General features: G+C 45.4%; 1 long non-coding RNA gene across 1 annotated transcript in view; it reads right to left on the bottom strand.

The window, feature by feature from the left end:
- Positions 1-7,997: 7,997 nt before the first annotated feature.
- Positions 7,998-25,598, bottom strand: part of LOC116529846 — a 25,683-nt gene continuing 8,082 nt past the window's right edge. Inside the window, exons 2-4 of the long non-coding RNA XR_004259700.1 lie at positions 18,170-18,175; positions 11,970-11,979; positions 7,998-8,066 (exon numbers count right to left, since the gene is read on the bottom strand). This is a non-coding gene — a long non-coding RNA (uncharacterized LOC116529846). The remainder of the gene's footprint in view (positions 8,067-11,969; positions 11,980-18,169; positions 18,176-25,598) is intronic.

Consider the following 25,598-nt stretch of genomic DNA (forward strand, 5'->3'; position numbering starts at 1 on the left):
ACAACAGGCGGCCGCCCAGCTGGTGACAAGGAGGAGCCTCACTTAGCTGCCACCGCTAAGAGCTCGAAGCAGAGCCCTGTTTTCCGTTCTGGTGCTTCAGGTGTGATTCATGAATCATTCCTTTGCTCAAATAAACTGTTCATTTTGTCTAAAATTCTTCTCACCCCTAAATCCTAACTCCTAACCGGCACCCCCCAACTCTAGCCCTAACCCTCACCCTAAGCCCTAGCCGCTGGTTCGTTCGGCGTCTGCACTGGTGGGCCGGCGCGGCTGATTCACACTGCGGTGTCTGCCGCCTGCGCGTGCGCATCGGACGCCCACGCTGTGGACCGGGCCGCGTTAGCAGCGCAGCTGTGTTCCACACGAGCACGGCGGGGTTGGGTTCGCATTTGCGACGTCTCTCTGCCTTGGCAGCGCTGTGGTCTGAGGCCGGCGTGCGCCTGGCACTGCAGCCGCGTGGCCTGGGGTCGGAGGACCTCGGCGCAGGATTCACAGGGGCTTTTGGTGCCAGGTTTCCGCACCGGGACCTCCTTACTAGTCTCTGACCCTCAGCCGTCGGGCTGCAAGCAGGAAGGATTGTACTCACCGTGGACGCGCCCAGAGTTGTCCCAAAGGGAGGCTGTGCCCGCCAGGTCTATGCTGCGGGGAACACAGCTCCGCCCTCGCAGTGCCCCCAGATCTGCACTGAGGACGACGGAACTCGGCAGGCCGCCATGATGCAACGCACGCGGGCACCGTGACGCCACCTGAAAAGGCGGGCTCGGGCGCCCCCTGCTGGCCGGGCAGCGCAGGGCCCTCCTGCTCCCGGTGATGTGCCCCCGCCCTCTTCTGGCGGCTAGGGCCACTGCAAGGCCCTCTCACAGGGAGACCCCCGCCCCAGGGTCTGTGCTGAAGGCGACGCAGCTCCACCCTGGCAGTGCCCCCAGGTCTATAAGGAGGAGAACCAACTCTGCAGACCGCTGTGACGCGACAAAGGGCGGCCCTGTGACGCGATGCACATCGGAGGCGGAGCCTCAGGAATCTGAAGAGGCGGGCTCGGGCGCCCCCTGCTGGTGGTGGACGACTGCAGGGCCCTCTTGGTCACACTGCGGTGGCAACAGGCCCCCTGCTGGCAACTAGGGCAATACAGCGTCCTCTTGCTCATGGCGGGCACCGGTGCAACTGGGCTAGGGGGCTATGCATATGTACATAATGTGAACCTGTATGTACGTGCGTACGTGTTGTACATATGTACATAGACTGCACCTATATGTACATGTGTGCATACTGTACATCTGTACATAATACAAACATGTAAACGTGTACATATTGTACATAATGTACATGATGTGTCCATTAGGTACACGTGTACATATGTGCACGTGTACATATATGTACACGTTTACATATTGTGCATTTCTACATAAAGTGCACATTATGTACACGTATATTGTACGTATGCACATAATGTACATAACGTGCACACATATGTACATATGTACATGATGTGTACATTATGTACACGTTTACATATTGTAATATCGTAATAAACGTATATGAACAATGTGTACAATCTGTACATTTACTGTGATATGTATTATATATATTATTGTGATTATATATGATATTGTGATATTACAATAAATGTACATATTGTGCACGTTATGTACATATGTATTGTGTACACATTATGTACATATAAATGTACATATTGTACAGATTATGTACATTTATTGTGACGTATTGTGTACACATATGTACATCACAGTAAATGTACATATGGTACATATTATATACATTTATTGTAATATCCTAATAAATGTACACATGAGTATATTCTGCGATATTATTTTTAGTATATTAGATAAAAATTACTTCTAATATCAAAGTGGGTATACACCCATGTGTGTAAATTTTGTGATATTATCCATCATATCCTAAGTGTTACTCTCATTGTGAAAGCAAGTGTACACTCCGTGATTGTTCCAATATCACAGGCGGTGTACAATGCTTCTGTGACGTAGTTCCTAATATCCTGGGAAGAGAGGATGATTATACCCTGAATATCGCAGGAAGTGTACACCACCACTGTAATATTGTTTCTAACATCCAAAAACGGAGAGAGTATTACTCCAGATATCTCAGAAAGCACACAATCCCCCAGTGATACTGTTCCTCATAACTAGGGGATTACAGATGATATTACTCTCGATGTGACTGGGGCTGTACACCTGTACTGTGATATTGTTCCTAATATCCGGGGAAGGAGAGGATGATGTTACTGCCCATATGGAAATACTCTGAATATGGCAGGAGGTGTACACCACGCTCTGATATGGTCACTAATGTCCACAAAAAAAACAATTATCTTAAACATTGCAAGGGGTGAAACCCCCCTGTGCTTTCCATTCTAATGTCGAGGCGGGTGAGGATGACATTTTTGTCAATATCACAGAGGTATAACTAGAACTAGTGTTATTGTGCTTAATATAAAAAAAGAAACCAGATTGACATTATCATCCCCCTATGATATGGTTCCCAGCATCATATTACACCACATTTTCAAAATAGCAGGTCCCTAGCAGCCAGCATGGGCCGGGGGGCAGGCATGAGACTGGCCTCCGTCGGGGGACGCCCACCCTGTGTCTGTCTATCTCTCATGTGGTCTTTTTTTTTTTTTTTTTTTTTTTCCTGAGTTGGAGTTTCGCTCCTCTTGTTACCCAGGCTGCAGTGCAATGGCGCAATCTCGGCTCACGGCAACCTCTGCCTCCTGGGTTCAGGCAATTCTCCTGCCTCAGCCTCCTTAATAGCTGGGATTACAGGCACGCGCCACCATGCCCAGCTAATTTTTTGTATTTTTAGTAGAGACGGGGTTTCACCATGTTGGCCAGGATAGTCTCGATCTCTTGACCTCGTGATCCACCCGCCTCGGCCTCCCAAAGTGCTGGGATTACAGGCGTGAGCCACCACGCCCGGCCATGTGGTCTGTCTTCATTGTAAGTCCTCTAGTTTCCTATGGCAGTTACTAGCTGATTACAGTGGTTTAAACCTGTTACTCTTAAGGTGGATAATATTCTCCATTAGCTAAGTAACCATCGACTTCAAGGAACTCTGATGGGGTTTACACCCTGGAAATAACTCTGTTCTTTCCTTTTCTTCTTCTTATTCTATCGTTGAGGCCTCATTCTTCCTCTTTTTCATGTACGAGAGAAAATTCTACCCACGACAACTTGGGAGTAGCTTTTTCTCTGTCTTAGGGAATCAAATTTTAAATAAGACACTACCAGCGCTCTTCGCCCATTTAGGGTGGAAAGGAGTCATTGTCTCTTCTGTCAAAAGAAAATTCGGTGTTCTTATGGGTGTTGTCCAAGCACTCACCACAGGTCACATATTGGAGCCGGCTGCCACCGGCAAAACCATTGCACTCTCTTAAAGGCGCAGTGGATTCAAATTTCACACCCAGTAGGCTTCTTGGTTCACCTGTTCTGCCATTTCACAACGTTCCCTATGCCTCTAAATGCCAAAATATATCTAAAAGAGGACCATGCCCGAGCGGCATGAAACCTTCACAAGACTTACTACCGGCCCTTTTGGGGCTTCTTAGGAGAATCTTCTCCTTACCCTTGGCCCCTTCCACCTGCTCCCTAGGCCTGTACCAGAGACAGACCCGTTAATCGGATTTTACTTTCCCTACCAGGTCTAGTTGTAGAGGCACGCTTAAAACCGGTGCTGGGGAGAGCACAACGCGAGCGTAACCCCTGCCAAACTGGAAACACCACAAAAGCCACAAACCCGAGTAACTATTAATAAAAAAGGAGAGAGGAGAGAGAGAGAAAAGAGAGAGAGACAGAGAGAGGGGAGGGAGAGAGGAAAAACAGACAGAGAAAGTAGGAAGAAAAAGAGAGAGAGAGAAGGGAGGGAGAGAGGAGAGAGAGAGACAGAGAGGGGGAGGGAGAGAGGAGAGAGAGAGAGAAAGCGGGAAGAACAAGGGACAGAGAGGAGAAACAGATAAAAGAGACAGAGACAAGGGACGGAGAGAGGAGAGAGAGACAGACAAAGTTGGGGAAAAAAAGAGACAGAGAGGAGAGAAAAAGAGAGAGAGAAAAGAGAGAGAGATAGGGAGAGAGGCATTTAATGCTTTTCAGGGTCCTTGTGTCAAGGCAATCGAAGGCGGCAGGGGCCGGGAACTCACAGCCCGCCCAGCGGCTTCTAGCTCAGTTTTAAACTGATGCAAAAAGGGTTTCTTTTCTTTCTCTGCTGACTGCCACGCCACACAGCCTGGGGGTGCAGTAGGTGCATCCAAAATACGGGTTAAGAAAGCTTCCTGCGTACCTCTGCAGCAAGCGGCCTGCTAGCATGCTATTTAAGGTATGGGACCTGTAATTACAAAGTTGCTGGTTCAAGTTCTCAGTGGAGCCAGTGTTAAATTGTAAAAGCTTTTCAGGGAAATCAGAAGCTGATGTCTATATGTCTTTATAATTGGTATAATTTGTCTTGCTTAGGATTAGCTCTCTCTACAGCAGAACTTTTCCATCTGAATTGGTTAAAAAAAAAAAAAAAAAAGATGGGATCATCTGTTTCCTGGCCCTGCACCCCCCTCCAGTGCATGACGGCCAATTTCAAGGCTAGATTTTCAGGCCAATATGGGGTAAAACTAACACTGAAAAAACTCCGCACCCTGTGTAAATTGGAGTGGCTATCGTTTGAGGTGGGGTGGCCAGACTTTGGGACATGTAATCCCAAGGTGACTCAGGCTGTATGGAATGTGGCGACAGGCTCTCCTGGGCACCCAGATCAGTTTCCATACATTGACCAGTGGCTAGGCTTAGTTCAACCGCCCCCCTCTTGGCTTAAACACTGCATAAAGCATGCTGGATTACAAGTTATGTTGGCAGCCCCAAGAAAGCCCCTTCTGCGCCAGCCATACTTCCCTGCCCAGCGGAGGATCAGGAATTACCTCCGCCCCACTCAAGGCCCTCTGAACCAGGGCCTCATCACCTTCCCCCCCCACAGTACCAGTAACCAACACTTGTACCCCCTGCACACCTGCAGCGGGGCTCCACACCCACCAGCGGTCCTTTCTCTCCAAGAGGCACCCCCAAAGGGAGAAGACCATCGGGGTTACCCATTCTTTGTTCACATCCCCTTCTTCTCATCAAGTCACTTATACTGGAAGGTGATAGAAATTAAAGAGAGGGACAAACACCCAGTGCCAGAACAAGCGTTATTAAGAGCAAGGAAAATGCTGCCGGGCTGCACCCAAAATTGGCGCGCAGCTCCCGTGGCGTGGCAAAGGGGATTTTTACAGCCTGCAAGCTGGCAGATGCATCTGGTGTGAGGGGCTGTGCAGGAGGGGAAGGGCTGGGGAACTGCTGAGTTTAATGGTTCCCGGGAGGGGTCGTGCTAGGGAACTGCTGAGTTTAATAGTTCCCAGGAGGGCGCAGTGCTAGGGAACTGCTGAGATGTTGACGGGGGAGGGTTAGGGACCTGCTGAGATGGTGAGGGGGAGGGTTAGGGGCCTGCTGAGATGGTGAGGGGGAGGGTTAGGGGCCTGCTGAGATGGAAAGTTCCCGGGGCGGGGTCGTGCTGGGAGGCTGGGGAACTTGAGGAGGCAGCGGTGCGGTTTTACAATGGAGGAAGTTCTGTCAGAAGGCTCAACATCCCCCGTTGTCTGAGAAGCCCCAGGCTTTGACAGGTCTCTTGGAATCTGTGCTCCAGACTCATCACCCCACTTGGGACGACTGCCAACAATTATTACTGATTCTGTTCACCACAGAGAAAAGAGGCAGAATTAGACAGGAAGCCCTGAAGGCCATCATAGGTCCAGGGGAGGAACAGTAAAAAAAAAAAACCCTGGACCAAATTGAAAAGGTTTTTCCCTCTACCCAACCGAAATGGGACCCCAACACCTCAGGGGGTCACCAGGCTCTGAACACTTTTCACCGGCATCTTTTAGCAGAGGTTAAGGGGGTAGCTAGGAAGCCCATCAACCTCTCCAAGGTAGGAACAGTGACTCAGGGTCCGCAGGGGTCGCCGGCTGCTTTCCTGGAACCTACAAGAGGCATACCGTACCCATACTCCTATAGACCCTGAGGCCCTGGAAAATCGACAGGCCATTAACTTGGCCTTTGTCTCCCAGTCAGCCCAGGTATCAGGAAAAAGTTACAAAAACTAGATGGATTCTTAGCCCAATTGCTGGAAATTGCCCAGAAGGTTTTTAGCAACAGGGATGCTCCTGAAGCCATAGAAGACAAAAAGTTACTAAGGCAGTGATAGCAGCCCTTCAGGAAACATGAGTCATTATGTGGGCAGGGGGCCTTGCAAAAGGGCCCCCGGGGTCCCCGGCTCCCCACTTAGGAAAAAATCAATGTACGTACTGTAAACAAGAGGGACTTTAAAAAATAAGTGCCCCAAGAGAAAAAGACGAGTAACCACTCAGGAAAAGCCACCAAGGGCTAACCTCAATTTAGGAGGTCAGGACTGACAGGCCAGGGCCCTTATTTGTTAAGCCCCCCAGGAGCCCCGGGTTACTTTAAAGATTGGGGCAAACTGATCCGTTTTTTAGTAAACAGCGGGGTGGCCCACTCTGTCCTTACTCAGCCCCTGGGACCACTATCCAGCAGGAAAACAGTCATCCAGGGGGCTACAGGAAAGACCGCAACCAGTTCATGAACCACAATCAAGTCGTTATCTGAAGAAATGGCACCGTTACCCATTCCTTCTTAGTTCTTCCAGAATGCCCGTACCCGCTATTAGGGCGGGACCTACTTCACAAACTCTGAGCAACCACTTTGCCCTCCGTGTGGAAAGCACCTCAGCAAATCCTCATCACCTGTGCTCTGTCAGACGAGCATCTCCTGCAGGAAGCCTCATCACCCGAAACAAATCAGGCTTCAACGTCAGACCTCCTCGGCCAATTCCAGGAGAGTGTACCTGGAGTGCGGGCTGATGCCAATTCCCCAGGTCTGGCAGAACACTGTACCCCGGTTGTGGTCCAACTGTTGGCGACAGCAGCTCAGGTCCAGGTACGGCAATACGGAGTGAGTCAGGGAGCCAGGCGGGGAATCGCTCCGCACATAACAAGACTCCTGGAAGGAGGAGCTCTCACCGCCTGCAAGTCACCCTGGAACACCCCCCTGCTCCCTGTTCTAAAACCTGGCACAAAGGATTACCAGCTAGTACAGGACTTAAGGGGAGTAAATAAAAGAGTAGAAACTGTCCACTCCAAGGTCCCAAATCCATGTACCCTCCTAAGACCCCTGAACACAAACCACCATTACTATTCTGTCCTGGACCTCAAGGGTGCAATTCTTTTGCATCCCACTGGCCCCAGTCAGCAGACCTATATTTGCCTTTAAATAGACGGACCAGACACTGGGGTCTAGGGCCAACTCACATAAACCTGGCTGCCTCAGGGGTCAAAAACTCCCCCACCCTATTTAGTAAGGCACTTAGCCAGGATCTTGCCACCTTCCATACCGAGTTCCCTGAGTGTACTGTACTCCAATATGCAAATAACTTACTTCTGGCCTCAAGAACCCCAGAGGCCTGCAGGGGAGCCACCCAGTCGTTACTGTTCACCTTACAAACTCTGGGATATCAAGTCTCAGCCAAAAAGGCCCAACTCTGTCAACAAAAGGTTACTTACCTGGGCTACATCATAGAAAAAGGCAACCGGGTGCTGGCGCCCAGCCGAGTCCCAGCAGTGCCACAGATACCCAGCCCTGCCACAAAACGCCAGGTTCCGGAGTTCCTTGGGGCGGTAGGGTGCTGTACGCTATGGATTTTAGGTTTTGCCTAAATAGCCAGGCCTCTGTATGCCTGCACAGGTGGGAATCAGCCCCTAATTTGGACAGTAGTAGAACAGGCTTTTGACAAAGCCGCTCTGACCTCGGCCCCAGCCCTGGCCTTGCCAGATAGTTCTAAACCCTTCCGGTTGTTTGTACATAAAAAAACAAGGAATCGCGAAGGGGGTGCTCACCCAGATGTTAGGAGCGTGGTCCAGGCCGGTCACCTACCTATCAAAAAGACTTGATCCTGCAGCCTCTGGGTGGCCAGCCTGCCTTCGGTCCTTGGCAGCAACAGCCCTGTTGGTAAAAGAGGTGGACAGGCACCCCATGCGGTAGAATCACTACCCCGAGGGGCTCCAGGAAGGTGGGTGTCTAATGCCCGCGTAGTACCGTATCAGGTTTACTCTTGGACCAGCCCTGCATCAAGTTCCTGAAGACTACAGTCCTGAATCCGGCCACACTGCTGCCTCATTGTGAGTCAGAAGAACCCATACATGACTGTCAACCAATAATAGATGTCATCCAAACCGCGCGACCGGACCTCACCGACGTCGCCTTACGGAACCCGGAAGAGGTACTGTGTACGGATGGCAGCAGTTTTATGGTCAACGGAGTCAGGTATGCGGGGACAGCCGCAGTCATCCTAGAGCGGGTCATCTGGGCCCAAGCCCTTCCTCATGGGACTTCAGCCCAAAAGGCTGAACTTGTAGCCATAATAAAAGCCTTAAACTAGGCAGAGGGACAGCCTGTCACTATGTATACCGACAGGTGTTTTGCCTTCACTATAGCCCATGTACATGGATCGATATGTAAAGAAGGAGGACTACTTACCTCAGAAGGAAAAGCTATGAAAGAGGAAATTCCAGCCCTGCTGGAGGCTGTATGGAAGCCCAAGACTGTGGCACTCATCCATTGCAGGGACACCAAAAGGGGGATTCACCGGAGGCAAGGGAAACAGGGCTGCTGACTTGCAGGCCAGGGAGGCAGCCATGGGCCAGTGAAACCACTGACCCTCCTGTAACCCTGCCCGCCCCAGTTCTGCCCCTACTCCCACGTACTCCTCATGTGAGAAGGACTTTGCAAAGGAACAGGGTGCCGCACAGGGCTCCACAGGATGGTGGATACTGCCAGAACAAAGGATTGTGGTCCCCGAGGCTCTAGGACAGGCCCTAGTTAAGGACACACACCAGGCCACTCACTTAGGACAGACCAAACTAACTGAACTGCTAAAAGCCAAGTACTACATGCCTCATTTACAGGAGCTTATCAAGGAAATCACTACTCGGCGTAATGTATGTGACTGAGCAAATCGGGGAGGGAACAGGTCTAGCCAGGTAGGAGTGACACTCAGAGCAACTAGCCCTGGGGAGCACTGGGAAGTAAATTTCACTCAAATAAAACCCCCAGTAAATAGCTATAAATACCTCGTTGTGTTTATAAATACTTTCTCTGGATGGGTCAAGGCTTTCCCCACTAAGTCCGAGACTGCTTTAGCAGTTACTGAAAAATATATTACAGGACCTTGTTCCTCGGTTCGGCCTCCCTCCAACACCGGGGTCAGACAGTGGGCCCGCCTTTACTGCACAAATTTCTCGGGGCCTAGCCAAGGCCTTGGGTATATCCTGGAAATGGCACTGTGCCTGTCATCCCCAGAGTTTAGGATATGTCGAGCGTATGAACCGGGCCCTAAAAGAAACCCTGACAAAGCTTATCTTAGAAACCAGTGAAAACTGGGTCAGCCTGATTAGACTGGACAGGGAGAATGTGGCACATATACACCATGGAATATTATGCAGCCATCAAAAACGATGAGTTCGTGTCCTTTGTAGGGACATGGATGAACCTGGAAACCATCATTCTCAGCAAACTGACATAAGAACAGAAAATCAAACACCGCATGTTCTCATTCATAGGCGGGTGTTGAACAATGAGAACACATGGACACAGGGAGGGGAGCACTACACACTGGGGTCTGTCGTGGGGGAAATAGGGAAGGGACAGTGAGGGGTGGGGAGTTGGGGAGAGAGAGCATGGGCAGAAATGCCAGATATAGGTGAAGGGGAGGAAGGCAGCAAACCACACTGCCACGTGTGTACCTATGCAACAATTTTGCATGTTCTTCACATGTACCCCAAAACCTAAAATGCAATTTAAAAAAAACCATTAAATCACTATCCACCTTAAAAAAAAACAAACAAAAAACTGTATACCTCAACCATACCTCGGCTTTCTGTAGAAACTGCTCTCTGTAACCCTGATGTGACAGGCAAGCAGTCCAAACCCATGCCATCTTGGCCCCTGCAACTTATAATAAGTAACTAGGGTCTGTAACTTCCACCCTACCCAGGCAATGTGTAAACTAATGCTTATCTTGACTTCTGTGAACCACTTAAGTAACAATCGGAATGTCCAAAGTTCCCTGGCCCTCGGAATGTCCGAAGCCTTTCACCCCCATCCCTGCCCAGGAGGTGATTTACTGCCATAAAAGGTCTTGACACCCTTCTGTCTGGGCTGCAGGTTAGAGAGACCCGTGGCCTCCGGCAGTAAAGACCCTGTCATTTGGCCTAGTCTTTGTCTCAGTGGTGATTTCATGCTGACTTGGTTACAACAGTAGTAAAGGGATTAGAAGTTACCATCACTCCAATTTTCATTAAATTCCATGATGAAACAACCCATGGGTCTTCTTCATGAAAACCAATGCAGATGCTCAGCTCTGATGTGGGAGAAGGTTCTCTGTCAAGGTTTTAGAAGTCTGGTCTCCCCGTCTCTCGACTGTTTCCCTTGGGGCTTTCTGACTGCCTGCCACCATTCTGAACTTGGGGAGGTTCTAGTCCTTTTGAAAGTTCTGCCTTAGGCCAGAATACCTGCGTTTTGTAAGGCCTGACTGTGCCTTGGACAGCATGGCGATCCATGAACCCTACATACAGCTCTGGAGGGCCTTCTGGAATTAGAAAACCTGAATCAGCTGGAAGGAAGAACGATCAACCCTGCTGCGCCTAACTAACCTGAGACATTGTTTCTTATCCCACCTCAGTTGACCAGGGCATTGGACTTTGTAACCGACCTTGGCCCAACCTCCTGACTCCACACCCTGCGACCCCCTCCCAGCTTGCAAAAGACTGCCAACTGTAACTTCTGTAAACTTCCACTGCCCACCCCAAAGCTGTAGTCAACTCCTATCCCATCGCCCTTCGCTCACGCCCTTTTCGGCCTCAGCCCGCCTGCACCCGGGTGAATCATCAGCCATGTTGCTCACACAAAGCCTGTCTGGGGGCCTCTTCATTCAGAGAGTGCGTTTTAACACATTTGTAATCACATACCAAGCACTGTATGAAGATTACAAGTAGCAAACTGGAGAGCAAAGTCGACACAGTATTGTACCATGGCTTTACTTTTCCACACTTACTCACCTTAACGACTTGGTTTCTTCAGGCTGGTAGTTTTCAACTTTTTGTTTAAACATAAAGAACTGTTTGTATTTTATTTTAGTAAAGGATCTAGAAATTCCAGCCACGTCACATTCAATGAAATGAACTTCCATGTAGTAAGTGTCTACACACTGAGTTTTTCATTTTAGTGAACCCGATCTATTTTATGGTAGACAAATGTTCCATTGTCATTAGATGATTTTTGACGCGGTGAAAATAGCTTTCAGACTCTTCTTATTTTCGCAGAGCCTAAGGATACAAAGATCCCAGGCTGGGGACCTCAGCCCTAAAATAATGGCTTTTCTTTGGTTGCCGGCGGCGTGACAATGTGTCTGTGACTCTGTTCTCTCTTTGCTTCTGCTCTCAAAGCACCTTTCGCTAGCAGGCATGTTTTCTACTGAAAACATTTAGATCTACCTGGAGTTAATTTAAACAATTTTACTCTCTTAGCATTTCTCCAAGGGACAATAATACATATATTAATTTATATTTCATGCTTTCTATCTACCAAAACAAAACGTATTTTTTATTTATTTATTTTTTTTGAGATAGAGTTTCACTCTTGTTGCCCAGGCGGTAGTGTAATGCGTGAGCTCTACTCACTGGAAGCTACAGCTCATGGGTTCAAGCGGTCCTCCTGCCTCAGCCTCCTGAGTAGCTGGGATTACAGGTGTGTGTCACCACGCCTGGCTAATTTTTGGGTTTTTAGTAGAGACAGGGTTTCACCAAGTTGGCCAGGCTGGTCTCAAACTCCTGACCTCAGGTAATCCACCTGCTTCGGCCTCCCAAAGTGCTGGGATTACATGTGTGATGCACGGTGTCCAGTCTGTATTTTCCATTTTGAAAGACAATGGCTAAACATTGTAAGTATACCGTATTATAAGACAAAAAGGGTGTAATCAGACATGAGACTGAGTTCATGAGAATCATGTTTCCTGAATTTCTGATTTAGTTGCTGGAATTTTATTGAAAATGTATTTGGCTTTGAATTTAGTAAATACTATTTATAAAGCTTACGGTTTATAGATTGCACATGGAAACGATTGTAGAATATTCTTATATCAGGATTTCTCAACCTCAGTTCTGTTGACGTTTTGTTTGTGGGGGTGAGGTGATCTGTGCATTGTAGGATGTTTAACAATATTTCCGACCTTTATGCACCAGGTCCCAATAGCACTGCTCTTAGGGTTGGGACAACCAGAAATGTCTCCAGACACTGCCATTGTCTTAGGAGTGATTCTGGCTGAGAACTACTGTGTTTTATAATAAGGAATAGGATCCACAAAGCTCAAGACCATTCTATTTCTTTTTGTTTTTGTTTTTCTTATTCTTTTTTTAATTCTTAGACAGAGTCTCACTCTGCCATCCAGGCTAGAGTGAAGCGGTGCAATCTTGGCTCACCACAACCTCCACCTCAAGCGATCCTCATGCCTCAGCCTCCTGAGTAGCTGAGATTACAGGTGTGTGCCACCATCCCTGGCTAATTTTTTGTATTTTTGGTAGAGACAGGATTTCACCTCGTTGGTCAGGCTGGTTTCAAACCCCTGAGCTCAAATGTTCCGCCCTCCTCTGCCACTCAAAGTGCCAGGATTACACGTGTGAACCACTGCACCTGGACTCGCCAAGATTTTTTTTTTTTTGAGACGGAGTTTCGCTCTTGTTACCCAGGCTGGAGTGCAATGGCGCGATCTCGGCTCACCACAACCTCCGTTTTCCGGTTTAAAGCAATTCTCCTGCCTCAGCCTCCCAAGTAGCTGGGATTACAGGCACGCGCCACCATGCCCAGCTAATTTTTGTATTTTTAGTAGAGACGGGGTTTCAGCATGTTGACCAGGATGGTCTCGATCTCTTGACCTCGTGATCCACCCGCCTCAGCCTCCCAAAGTGCTGGGATTATAGGAGTGAGCCACCGCACCTGGCTAAGACTATTTCTTTTCTTTTAGAAGACACATCCCTTTAAATGTTCATAGACATCTTCTTCACATATGTTAGACAGTGAAATTTGTAAAACTGTTGCTAGTCTCCAGCACTAAGTTTAATTTATTTTTCTTTATGCTTTTATGACTTAAAATGTGCTCTGTTTTATTGTGTCCATTATCACAAACAAATCCCGGCTTTGTGAGCCATTTTCCTTTTTAAACACAGCACCTGCAGTGGGAGGTGTGCTTCTCTGGGGCCTGTGTCCATTACCCATCCTAGGGTTTCAGGAGATGCTTTTTCCCATGATTGTCAAGGAGGTTGGCCACAGGAGGGAGCACTGTTCCTATGCTTGCTTATTTATTCTTACCTTTTAATACATGCTTGTCAGAGTTAATTCCTATCTAGAAATCAGAAACATAACAAGGTTATACAATATTCTCAGCACATCTCCTTTCTTATCATCTAAGTTCATGCTTCTTGACACTGCAATTCCTTTTTTAGTTATAATTTTTGAAATCAGTAGTATAAGATAGGACCTCGAGATGAAATATTGCTACATCACATAGATATTTTAAAAGAATTTCTCAGAATAAACATATTAAAACTAATATTCTCTCTTTTAAAGAAAACGCATGGCATATGGTGACAGTTGGTAATTGGTGCAGCCTCTACCTTTATATGTAATCGATGGGTATATTGAGGAAGTGTTGAATGTAAGGCAGCATTTTTTTCTTTTTTTTTTAAGATGGAGCTTTGCTCTTATCGCCCAGGCTGGAGTGCGGTGGTGCGATCTCAGCTCACTGCAACATCTGACTCCCAGGTCCAGGCGATTCTCCTGCCTCAGCCTCCCAAGTAGCTGAGATTACTGGCACCCTCCACCAGGCCCGGCTAATTTTTTGTATTTTTAGTAGAGACGGGGTTTCACCATGTTGGCCAGGCTGGTTTCAAACTCTTAACCTCAGATGATCCACCACCTCGGACTCGCAAAGTGCTGGGATTACAGGTGTGAGCCACCTCGCCTGGCCCAGTTTTTTCTTTTTATAAGTATTTAACTTCTGTCAAAATGTTTGAGATTTTGGCTTGTAAAGATAGTAGATCTTAACAAGTGTACATCTGTATGTGTTAAAAAATAAATGTACACACACTTCATATTGTAATATGCTTGAATTGGCTCTAGATAACAGCCAGGAATGATAACAGCAAATTTCATGAGAAATTAACATAATTTAGTTTGGGGAGATAGAATTAAGTAGAGTAAAACTTTGTATGACATGGTGTATCATTTATTCAATTTCACTCTTTTACCTATTTAGAAGCCATGTAACTACAGGACATGCCTCTGTACTTTCTGCTCCCTTCTGCCTGCATGAACAATGTGAAGCCAGGCTCACACATGCCTCATCTAGATGATTTGAGAAGAATTTGATTTCACTCTTCTGGGAAGGTTGGAAAAGATGCTAGACTTTATTTAGTTTACCAGACATGGCAGTGAAATTTGTGTGTGTGTGTATTTTGTTTTTGTTTTTGTTTTTTTTTTTTTGAGAAGAGTCTTCCTCTGTCACCCAGGCTGGAGTATAATGGTGCGATCCTGGCTCACTGCAACCTCCACCTCCCAGGTTCATTGGTACTCCTGCCTCAGCCTCCCGAGTAGCTGGGATTGCAGGTGCATGCCACCACACCCAGCTAATTTTGTATTTTTAGTAGGGATAGGGTTTCACCATGTTAGCCAGGCTGGTCTCGAACTCTTGATGTCAGGTGATCTGCATGCCTTGGCTTCCTAAAGTGCTGGGATTATAGGCAGGAGCCATGGTGCCGGGCTGGCAGTGAAGTTTTAAAACTGGTAAGAGAGATATCTGCACCTTTTAATTTTTTAAAATTTCATTTAAAAGATGTTGCTAAGTGTACATTTAATATAACCGTATGTCTAAGGAAAGGTCTCAAAGTATCCAAATTTCAATATGAGATGGCAGAACTTCAGGTAACCAGCAAGTACGGGCATGGGTTTCTGGTTTAGTTGATGAATAGTCTAGCTAACCGTTCATCGCCTAACCTGAAATCCATGTTTCTTTCAACGTTCTTATTGGGAATGTTTCTAAACTGGATTATTCTTTTCTGCAAGAGTAGTTAGTGATTCTTTGGTGATCTAGGCTGTGTTTATAAATGTAATTTCTTATTGGTGAATTCCCTAAAATTAGTTTTCATGCCAGATAAACTCACTTTTAGTTTCCATATTATCTTACAATCGAAGTTGGTTAATGAGAGTGCAGACAGTCCCCAGCTTACAGTGATTCAAGTTATGGTGCTGTGAAAGCAACACGCATACAGTAGAGACCATACTTCGAGTACCAGTACGACGGCTGGGCATGGTGGCTCATGCCTGTAATCCCAGAACTTTGGAAGGCCAAGGCGGGTGGGTCACCTGAGGTCAGGAGTTCAAGACCAGCTTGGCCAACATGGTGAAACCCTGTCTCTAAGAAATAGAAAAATTAGCCAGGCATGATGGTGGGCACCTGTAATTTCATCTACTTGGGAGGCTGAGGCAGGAGAATTGCTTGAACCAGGGAGGCGGAAGTTGCAGTGAGCCAAGATCGTGCCATTTCACTCCCGCCGGGACGACAGAGTTAGACTCTGTGTCAAAAAAAAAAAAAAAAAGTGCCCACACAACCATTCTGTTTTTCACTTTCAGCACAGTATTCAATAAATTACATGAGGTATTCAACACTTTATTATAAAGATGTGAGATGATTTTGCCTAACTGTAAGCTAATATAAATCTTCTGAATGTGTTCAAGCTACGCTAAGCTGTGATGTTTGCTAGGTTAGGTGTATTGAGTGCATTTTCACTTACAACATTTTGCATTTGCAGTGGGTTTATCAGGACATAGCCCCATTATAAATTGAAGAACATCTGTGAAGGAAGATGGCTAGATCCTAAGAAGACAGCTACTAGCTTTTCTTCTTCCTCTACTGGGAAACTTTGTGATTTTTGAAGATGAAGAAATGTTGATGGCAACTGGACTTCTTTTTTTTTTTTTTTTGAGACAGAGTCTGGCTCTGCTCCCCAGGCTGGAGTGCAGTGGCATGATGATCTTGGCTCACTGCAACCTCTGCCTCTCAAGTTCAAGCAGTTCTGCTGCCTCAGCCTCCTAGGTAGCTGGGATTATAGGTATGCACCACCATGCCCAGCAAATTTTTAATTTTAGTAGAGATGGGGTATCACCATTTTAGCCAGGCTGGTCTCAAACTCCTGACCTCAAGCGATCCACCCGCCTCAACCTCTCAAAGTGTTATGATTACAGGCATGAGCCACTGCACCAGGTGGAGCATAGACTTAAGGAAAGGCCAAGTGGTGGCAGAATCCAGTTGTGTATGTGAAGCTGCAGGAGAGATTTATGATCTATAGGTTGGGATGACTACTACTTACGATCTAAGGTAATTGTGATTACAAGATGTGCTACTATTTTATGTACCCTTCACAAAGAAAATATTTTCTGTTTAAATAATGACACAATGCCTTCTTATGACATAGATTTTCAAAAATGTTGTACTTATTGAAAGTATTCTTTTTTTTTTTTTTTTTTTAAGAGACAGTGTGGCGATTCCTCAAGGACCTAGAAATAGAAATCCCATTTGACCCAGCAATCCCATTACTGGGTATATATCCAAAGGATTACAAATCGTTCTACTATAAGGACACGTGCACACGAATGTTCATTGCAGCACTGTTTACAATAACAAAGACCTGGAACCAACCCAAATGACCATCGACGATAGACTGGACAGGGAAAATGTGGCACGTATACATCATGGAATATTATGCAGCCATCAAAAACGATGAGTTTGGGTCCTTTGTAGGGACATGGATGAACCTGGAGACCATCATTCTCAGCAAACTGACAGAAGAGCAGAAGATCAAACACCGCATGTTCTCACTCATAGGTGGGTGTTGAACAATGAGAACACGTGGACACAGGGAGGGGAGCACTACACACTGGGTTCAGTTGGGGGGAAATAGGGGAGGGACAGTGGGGGGTGGGGAGCTGGGGAGAGATAGCAAGGGGAGAGATGCCAGATGTAGGTGATGGGGAGGAAGGCAGCAAATCACACTGCCACGTGTGTACCTATGCAACAATCTTGCATGTTCTTCACATGTACGCCAAAGCCTAAAATGCAATAAAATAAATAAACAGGGAAAACAACAACAACAACAAAAGAGACATGGTTTTACTCTGACCCTGGCTAGAGGGCAGTTGTGCAATCCTAGCTCTCCGTCACTTTGAACTCCTGGGTTCAAATGACCCTCACACGTCAGCCTTTTGAGAAGCTAGGACTACAGGTGCACAGCAGCACACTTGGCTAATTTTTAAATTTTTTGTAGAGACAGGGGTCTCACTGTGTTACTCAGGCTGGCCACAAACTCTTGGCGTCAAGCGAGTCTCCCACATCAGCCTCCCAAAAGCGCTGGATTTATAGGCATGAATCACTGCACCTGGCCAAGTATTCTTTTAGACGTATTAGATATTGATTTTTTTTTCTTATTTCTCTTTTTTGGGCATATATTTTTATAATATAACGTTATCTTACATTAATGGAGAAATGCAAGAAAATTTTAATTAAGGCATTCATAAAACTTCTTTTTTTTCCCCATGTATTTTATTGCATTTTAGGTTTTGGGGTACATGTGAAGAATATGCAAGATTGTTGCATAGGTACACATGTGGCAGTGTGATTTGCTGCCTGCCTCCCCATCACCTACATCTGGCATCTCTCCCCTTGCTATCTCTCCCCAGCTCCCCACCCCCCACCTTTTTTTTTTTTTTTTGAGGTGGAGTTTCGCTCTTGTTGCCAAGGCTGGAGGGCAATAGCTCGATCTTGGCTCACCGCAACCTCCCACTCCCAGGTTCAAGAGATCCTCCTGCCTCAGCCTCCCAAATAGCTGAGATTACAGGTATGTGCCACCATGCCCGGCTAATTTTGTATTTTTAGTAGAGACGGGGTTTCTCCATGTTGGTCAGGCTGGCCTCAAACTTACAACCTCAGGTGATCTACCCACCTAGGCCTCCCAAAGTGCTGGGATTACAGGGGTGAGCCACCACACCTGGCCATCCTAAAACTTCATTTCCATGCTAAATCATGTTGTAATCTTAAAAAAAAAAATTGTAAAAGTCAATTAAAGTTAACATTTGAGAGAATAACCATGCGCACCTCTCAGCTGAAGTGGTGACAATGTGGACAGTATGACCGTGTTCTGATTCTGCTCATGCCATGAACCTATGCTGTGCCCACCACCTGGCTAGGACAATTAATTGCAAGACTTCATTGACTGTCGGGCACATCCTGATTTCAGAGATTTAAAGATGTGGAAAAAAACGTGCGTCTTGGAATAAATGAAGTGTGGTGATTTGCCTCTCCCTTCCTCTTCTCCTCCTCCGGTTTGAATAAATTTCTGATACTAATTTTGCCAGTTGTCTTCCTCAGATTAAAATTGAGCGGATCATGGTTCAAAAGTTACATTAGTCAGGGTTCAGGGTGTGCTGAGTAACATTTTACTGCATTTTTAAGTTAAATGTTCCTAAAACCTTTTTATTCATTCACAAAGATCCTTCAAACTGTGCTTTCAAAATCTAAACCCAGCATGGCTTCATTGTATTATATGAAAATATCACTGGGAAATGATAAAAAAAGATTCCAAAACTGAGAGGTTGAGAAATGCTACGTTGGGCAATTACTGAATCTTCCATAGTTTTTATGGTTAAGGTGGAACCCAATATGTGTGCGTAGAAAACATTAAGGCATCCAGCCTTAGTAAGACTACCCCCTCTCCTGCTCACAGTCTTATCAACTGGTACAACTTTTTTTAATTAAAATTTTCAAACTTTGACATGAGAGTTCATGAAAGTAGTCCTTTATATTAATTCCAGAAACTGGACTCCAGTTAACCAGTAACTTCTGTATCAGTGACATAATTTCCTGCAAAATTGTTACTTGGTAATGGTTAACTTCTCTCTTAGTAGTTCGCAGCAGGGGGCAGTTTTGTTTCATGAGTCTGCTATTTATTGTACTTCACAGTGACTTAAGACATTTTATCCTGTAATGAAACAAAAACCTCTGAGTACTAAGAGATAGTGCTGTTTGACCTCAGTACCTGTCCATAAACCAAATATACATATATATATATATCTGTGAAAGTTGCTGACTAAAAAACTTATAGTCCAAACTGGACAGTGCCAGCAGCAGCCTTTTGATGAGATGGAGTCAGACACTTGGCCATCTAAGCACAATTGTTGGTATTAAAGCAGAGCGAGAGTATTTTGAAGTTAAAAAAAAAAGAGAACATTTTGTTCTGCAGTTGTCTAGAATTAAGGTCAGTGGAGAAATTTAGCCTGTCAGGAGTGTGAAAATATGAAAGGAGCCCCTAGAAAATTAGAAACGGTGAATCCAGTTTCATTTCATTGTTCTATGGCTCAAATCTTAAATTACAGAAGGATTAACTCAGTTTAACCGGAGCAACAACAAAACCCAGCAACCTCAGATGTATACTATTTTAATTTTCACTTTAATGAAATCTGATAATTTGGAGGGGCAGCAAGCCAAATCATAGACATGAATTCTTTAGGGGAAGAAAGCCATTGACTGCCTAATATATTTTGGCATTGTTGATTTTTTTAAACATTGCTTCTGACGAATGTACATGAGATATTAACACCTGTTTACTTAATGATTATGCATCTACATAATTGAGAGCTGAGAAACAGAAAAACAAAACTTAGTTTGATGCAGTAAGTAGCACTTGATATCATTCCAGAGGTATTTGCCAGAGTTTGTAGAGTCAAGCAGAAGACAATGAGTGATAATTTTATTGACTTCTAATCTAAGAGGGTCTTGCTCCTGTTGAGAGTGACAAAAATAATTTAATTGTAAGTGAAGGACATGAAGAATTGTCTGGAGTGTTGAAAAGATTTTGAGCTTAGGTTGGCCAGTTTTATGAAAGTTTTTTTCCCCCATGGCTAGACTGTGAAATCACCATGGAGGAGAAATTGCTTTATTTAAATAGCCTGCCTACCTGCCTTCCTTCCTTCGTTCCTTCCTTCCTTCCTTCCTTCCTTCCCTCCTTCCCTCCTTCCCTCCTTCCCTCCTTCCCTCCCTCCTTCCCTCCTTCCCTCCTTCCCTCCTTCCCTCCTTCCCTCCTTCCCTCCTTCCCTCCTTCCTTCCTTCCTTCCTTCCTTCCTTCCTTCCTTCCTTCCTTCCTTCCTTCCTTCCTTTGTTCCTTTCCTTCTTTCCTTCTTTTCCAATAGTGATGAGATCTTATTGTGTTGCCCAGGCTGGTCTCTAACTCCTGGGCTGAAGCATTCTTCCTGCCTCAGCCTCCCAAAGTGCTGGGATTACAGGCATGAACCATGGGACTCAGCTTTTAAATATCTTTTCTGTGTAAAGACTCAAAGAATCTTGTAAAAATCACAACCAACTCCTGGTGAGAGAGAGTAAATTGTGCCGCAAGCAGAATTACTCAAAGAGAAATTTCAATATTGCATCTACTGCTCTTCTGCGGTCAGGCCAGTTTAGCAGTATCTTAAACCTCCCATTGGGGCAGAAATCATTTAAAAAGCCAATCTCAGGCCAGGCGTGGTGGCTCACGCCTGTAATCCAAGCACTTTGGAGGTCAAGGCAGGCGGATCACCTGAGGTCAGGAGTTCAAGACCAGTCTGACCAACATCGTGAAACCTCGTCTTAAAAATAAATACATAAATAAATAAAAAGCCAATCTCTCTGTCTCTCTCTCTTGCCTCCCCCTTTTTTTTTTTTTTTTTTTTTTTTAAAGATTCTACATATAAGGGAGATCTTACAGTATTGATCTCACTGTGTCTGGGTTTTTCAATTATCAGATGAGTGAGTTCTGGGATGTAACATATATTGTGGTGACTATGATCAATAACACTATCTGGTATACTACTTGAAATGTGCAAAGACAATAGATCTTAAGTGTTCTTCCACACATAAAAATGTTAATTATGTGAGATGAGGGATATGCTAACTTGATTGTGCTTATTTCATAATGTATATGTATATCATATCATCAGGTTGTATACCTAAAATGTATACAACTTTTTAATGTGTTTTTCTTTAATACTTTTTTTTTTTTTGAGACAAAGCCTCACTCTGTCACCCAGGCTGCAGTGCAGTGGTGTGATCACGGCTCACTGCTGCCTCAACCTTGGACTCAGCTGATCCTCCCACCTCAGCCACCCAAGTAGCTTGGGACTACAGGCACGTGCCACTATACCTGATTAATTTCTTTTATTTTTGTAGAGATGGTGTCTCACTGTGTTGTCCGTGCTGGTCCTGAACTCTTGGGCTCAAGCCCTGGCCTCCCAAAATGCTGTGTTTACAGGTGTGAGCTACTGCACCCAGACTGCAATTTTCATTTTTCGAATATGCTTCAACAAAGCTAAGGGGAAAATAAGTCAAAGCCCCCTCCTTTGGTTTGGCCCTTGCTCCTCATAACTGATGAGTTCTCCTGGGGTTCTGATTTTCCGTAACTATAGTGTATTACTTTATTCTTCAGCTTCCGGAAACTAGCGTGTATTAGAACAAATCTAGGATAACAATCACGTATATTGCCAACGGATACACTGAAACATGTCAAAGGGTGGATGAGTGGATATCACTAGAGTGCGGGGTCCGGCCACATCCTTCTCAGGCAGGCAGCTCACGCGATGGAACGCCTGAGTAAAGGCTCCTTCCTTGAGACTTTGCTGGCTAGACATTTCTTCATTCACCACCAGCTTTCAACTCATCTTCAGTCCACTTTAAGACCTGTGGGTCTATCTACTTTCAAAGAAAGGAAGTAAATGGGCATAACTAACGTATGGAAGCCAGGCACTTTTTAGGACGAACGGTACGCCACACAAAGGGGGAGGTGACTGGTTAGAAGCGCTCCTTTTGGCCTTACAAACAATGGATGTTATAGGCTAATTTATGTCTGCCCGCAATTCATATGTTGACATCCTAACTTTGATTGGCTTTTTATTTATTTTTGAAATGAGACAGAGTCTCCTTTGTCACCCGGGCTGGAATGCAGTGACACATTCACAGCTCACTGCAGCCTTGCCCTCCTGGGCTCAAGCAGTCCTCCCACCTCAACCTCAAGTAGCTGGCACTTCAGGAATGCCCCACTGTGCCCTGCAGCGAGATTGGTTTTTAAAATGATTTCTGCCTCAGTGGGAGGAATTAGAAGCTGCTAGGCTGACGTTACGTGCCTGCATGACGGCTGGAAGGAGATGTAATATTGAAACATTTCTTTGATAATTCCACTTGTGGGTCTTGTGTTGAGTTCCCCAAAAGCAGATCCTAAGGCAAGGATTTGTACACAGTGATTTATTCTGCAAGTGTTTCCTGAGTAATCGGTAAGATGTCAGGTCAGGCAGCATCCCACCAAGTGCAGCTTCAATTTTATTCCCCACGGGAGCTCTGAAGTATAGATTATGCCTCCAAATTAACCTGACCTAAAACAAGGGTGCTGGGCTTTCCCAGTCTCACAATGGTCAGTCCCAGCAGAAGGGATGGAGGTAGGCGTTGGGGGTGGCAGGGAGAGCGGTCGGGAGGGAAAGAAATTATCAGGCACTCTCTGCTCTTTGCCAGTTTGGATGATGCTGCTCCAGTAGTCTGAGGACAGTATGCAAAGAAGAATCACAGGCGTGGTACCCAGAAGCTGGAGGGGAGACACACAAGTGCCAGAGGGAAGCCAGTGGATCTGGACAGAGCAACCACAGTGCCCGCCTCAGGAGTGAGGCCCTGACTAATCTCCAGGCAGGGCCCTTTTCCTTCCTGCTCTGTTGTATTTTTTTTCTGTTTTTTTTCAGAGATGGGGTTTCACCATGTTTGTCAGGCTGGTTTCGAACCCCTGACCTCAGGCAATCCACCCATCTCAGCCTCCCAAAATGCTGGGATTACAGGCATGAGACACCATGCCCAGCCACTCTGTTGTATTTTACTGGGTCTGGCCAATTTCTGTATACATAATATTTAGAATTTACCAGACTATTTTAACAAGAAAGAAGAAAGATTTATCTAAAAAACAAAAAGAGAGAGAGAGAAACAACATTTTTTGGTGCATACAATGTGCTGGGCACTTCTCTAAGCACTATGGGTTTTTTTTTTTTTTGAGATGGAGTGTTACTCTTTTTATCTGGGCTGGAGTGCAGTGGTGTGACCTTGGCTCACTGCAACCTTTGCCTCCCAGGTTCAAGCGATTCTCCTGCCTCAGCCTCCCCAGTAGCTGGAATTATAGGCACCAGCCACCACACCTGCCAATTTTTTAAAATTTTTAGTAGAGATGGGGTTTCACCACGTTAGCCAGTCTGGTCTTGAACTCCTGACCTCAGGTGATCACCCACCTGGGTCTCCCAAAGTGCTGGGATTACAGGTGTGAGTTATTGTGCCTGGCCTATACTCTATACATTCTTTGAATCTTATATGCCAGTTTTATAAATAAGGACACTAAGGCTTAGAAAAATTAAGTAACTTTTCCATTGGTGATACAGCTTAAGTGATGAAGCCAAGATTCAAAATCAGGTTTTGAGTATCATGTATAACTAAACTACACAACCAGTCTTTTTTGAAGTATAATGACATTTTCAGAGAAGCAATTTAAAATCAATTTTGAGACCATCCTTATGAAATAGATACAAATATTTACTTAGTTAAAAGGCTTAAATCGTTTGATGAATGAGTTGGAATGTGTATTTGTTTTAAAATATGGTGTATCTCTAGTCAGCATTTTTCTTGATATCTCTCTTACACTAAAAGTCTACTATTACCAATAAATATTGAGCAAGTCAGTTTCAGAGGTGAAAGTGAAAAAAGGCCTGAAAAAAAGAACTCTGGCATCTGGAATATATATTTTTGGTCACATCTGCATGTTATCTGGCATAGGAAAAGAGCAGTCCCTTCAAGAGTAAAGTGTTGTTCCTAACCAACTGTGGCAGCCCCGCATAGTCCATCTGACACATTTATTGAGTCCAGTGAATTTGGCTGTGGCTGGAAACCTCAGGCAATTTTTTCTTCCTTGCTGTGAAATAATTGTCTGGAGACAGGAGAATCCTCCAGATGGCTAGTTAAATGCCTCCAGAAGGCCTGGGGCATTGATGAATCTCTCCGAGGAGTTCTGTAGTTTACAAGAGGCTTTAGGTTGAAGAATCTCATTATTCGGCTCCCTCAGAATGGGATCTCCAAGGTGGCGTGTTTGTGGAGGAAATTAGAGTAGATGTGTGGTTATCTCTCAGTATTTCTGGGTAAAACTCTCTAATGCAGAGCTTCTTATTTTTTTAAAAAACAACATTGATACTTGAAATAGTTTCTTGGTTTTTGTTTTTTCCTAGCATTATTAGCATTTTTTTTTTTTTTGCATCTACCTGTCTCCCTCACTTTCATGTCTAAAGCCCCTGTATTTTCAGACTGGAGGTAAAATGGGTAAAAATTAACAAACACATATTGCCGGGTTCTTGCTTCCATATGAAAACTGCATGTGGACCCCACAGACTTCTCCTTCCAAATTTCCCCGGTTATTTCTAGGATTTCCCAGGGAAGGACCTCTTAACTCTGTACTGCCTCTACATGCTCCTCATTCTCCATTCTAGCACCCTTTGGTGCTATTTCTCGCTTCTGCCTTATTGCTCCTGCAGCTGGGAGCCGGCCCCCCGGCACTGTTACCGCTATGGGATGACGCTGTCTCCTGCCAACACCACTGCCTTGGTTATGCTGGAGTCCTCAGGGGTTCAGGGAGCCCTGCCAAGGCGACGTTACTCCCTGCACCAGAATGCCTCTCCCCTCCCACTCCCTCTCCCATGTGATATTTTACATACAGCACAAAAGAAAGGCTGTTTGTATTCAATGCTTCAGAGAATTTATATTGAATATTCATTTCAGGTTTTACTTCTAGCAACATGCATGTTGCATGAGTTCAAGGAGACTGAAAGTGACAAATGCGATTCTGGGCTTACATCACGTTTGAGCCCATCTTCATGACCTGGGTTTGTAAATGGGACCAATATTACTTTTCCACTTCCTTTTGCTTCAGAATTTGCTTATTGTTTTTTTTTGTTGTTGTTGTGGTCGTTTGCTTTTTTTGGGAGATGCCTTAGTTTCTCATAAAAATACATTTCTAATGGGTCCACCTAACAGCCTGTCAGATATGCTCACGTACCTCTGAATCCCGGTGGAAGACACCGCTGAGACTCAAGCTAGGACGCCTCCCTCCCTTCCCTCTTCCTGTCTCTTACTCTCCCTTTTCACCTCTCTCCTTCTACATTCACACAGTATTTATTCATTCATTGAGTCCCACCTATATGCCAGGCACTGTTCCAATCACTTCAGCTAGAACAGCGACAAAATAGACGTCTTACTTTCTTGAATGCTGTAGAGTGATGAGTGCTATGACCAGCACCTATGACAGGGAGCTGTGACAGACAGTGGCCAGCACCTAT

The sequence above is a fragment of the Sapajus apella genome, unplaced genomic scaffold (genome assembly GCF_009761245.1).
Source record: "Sapajus apella isolate SASKATOON/1434 unplaced genomic scaffold, GSC_monkey_1.0 scaffold63, whole genome shotgun sequence".
Taxonomy (NCBI): Eukaryota; Metazoa; Chordata; class Mammalia; order Primates; family Cebidae; genus Sapajus; species Sapajus apella.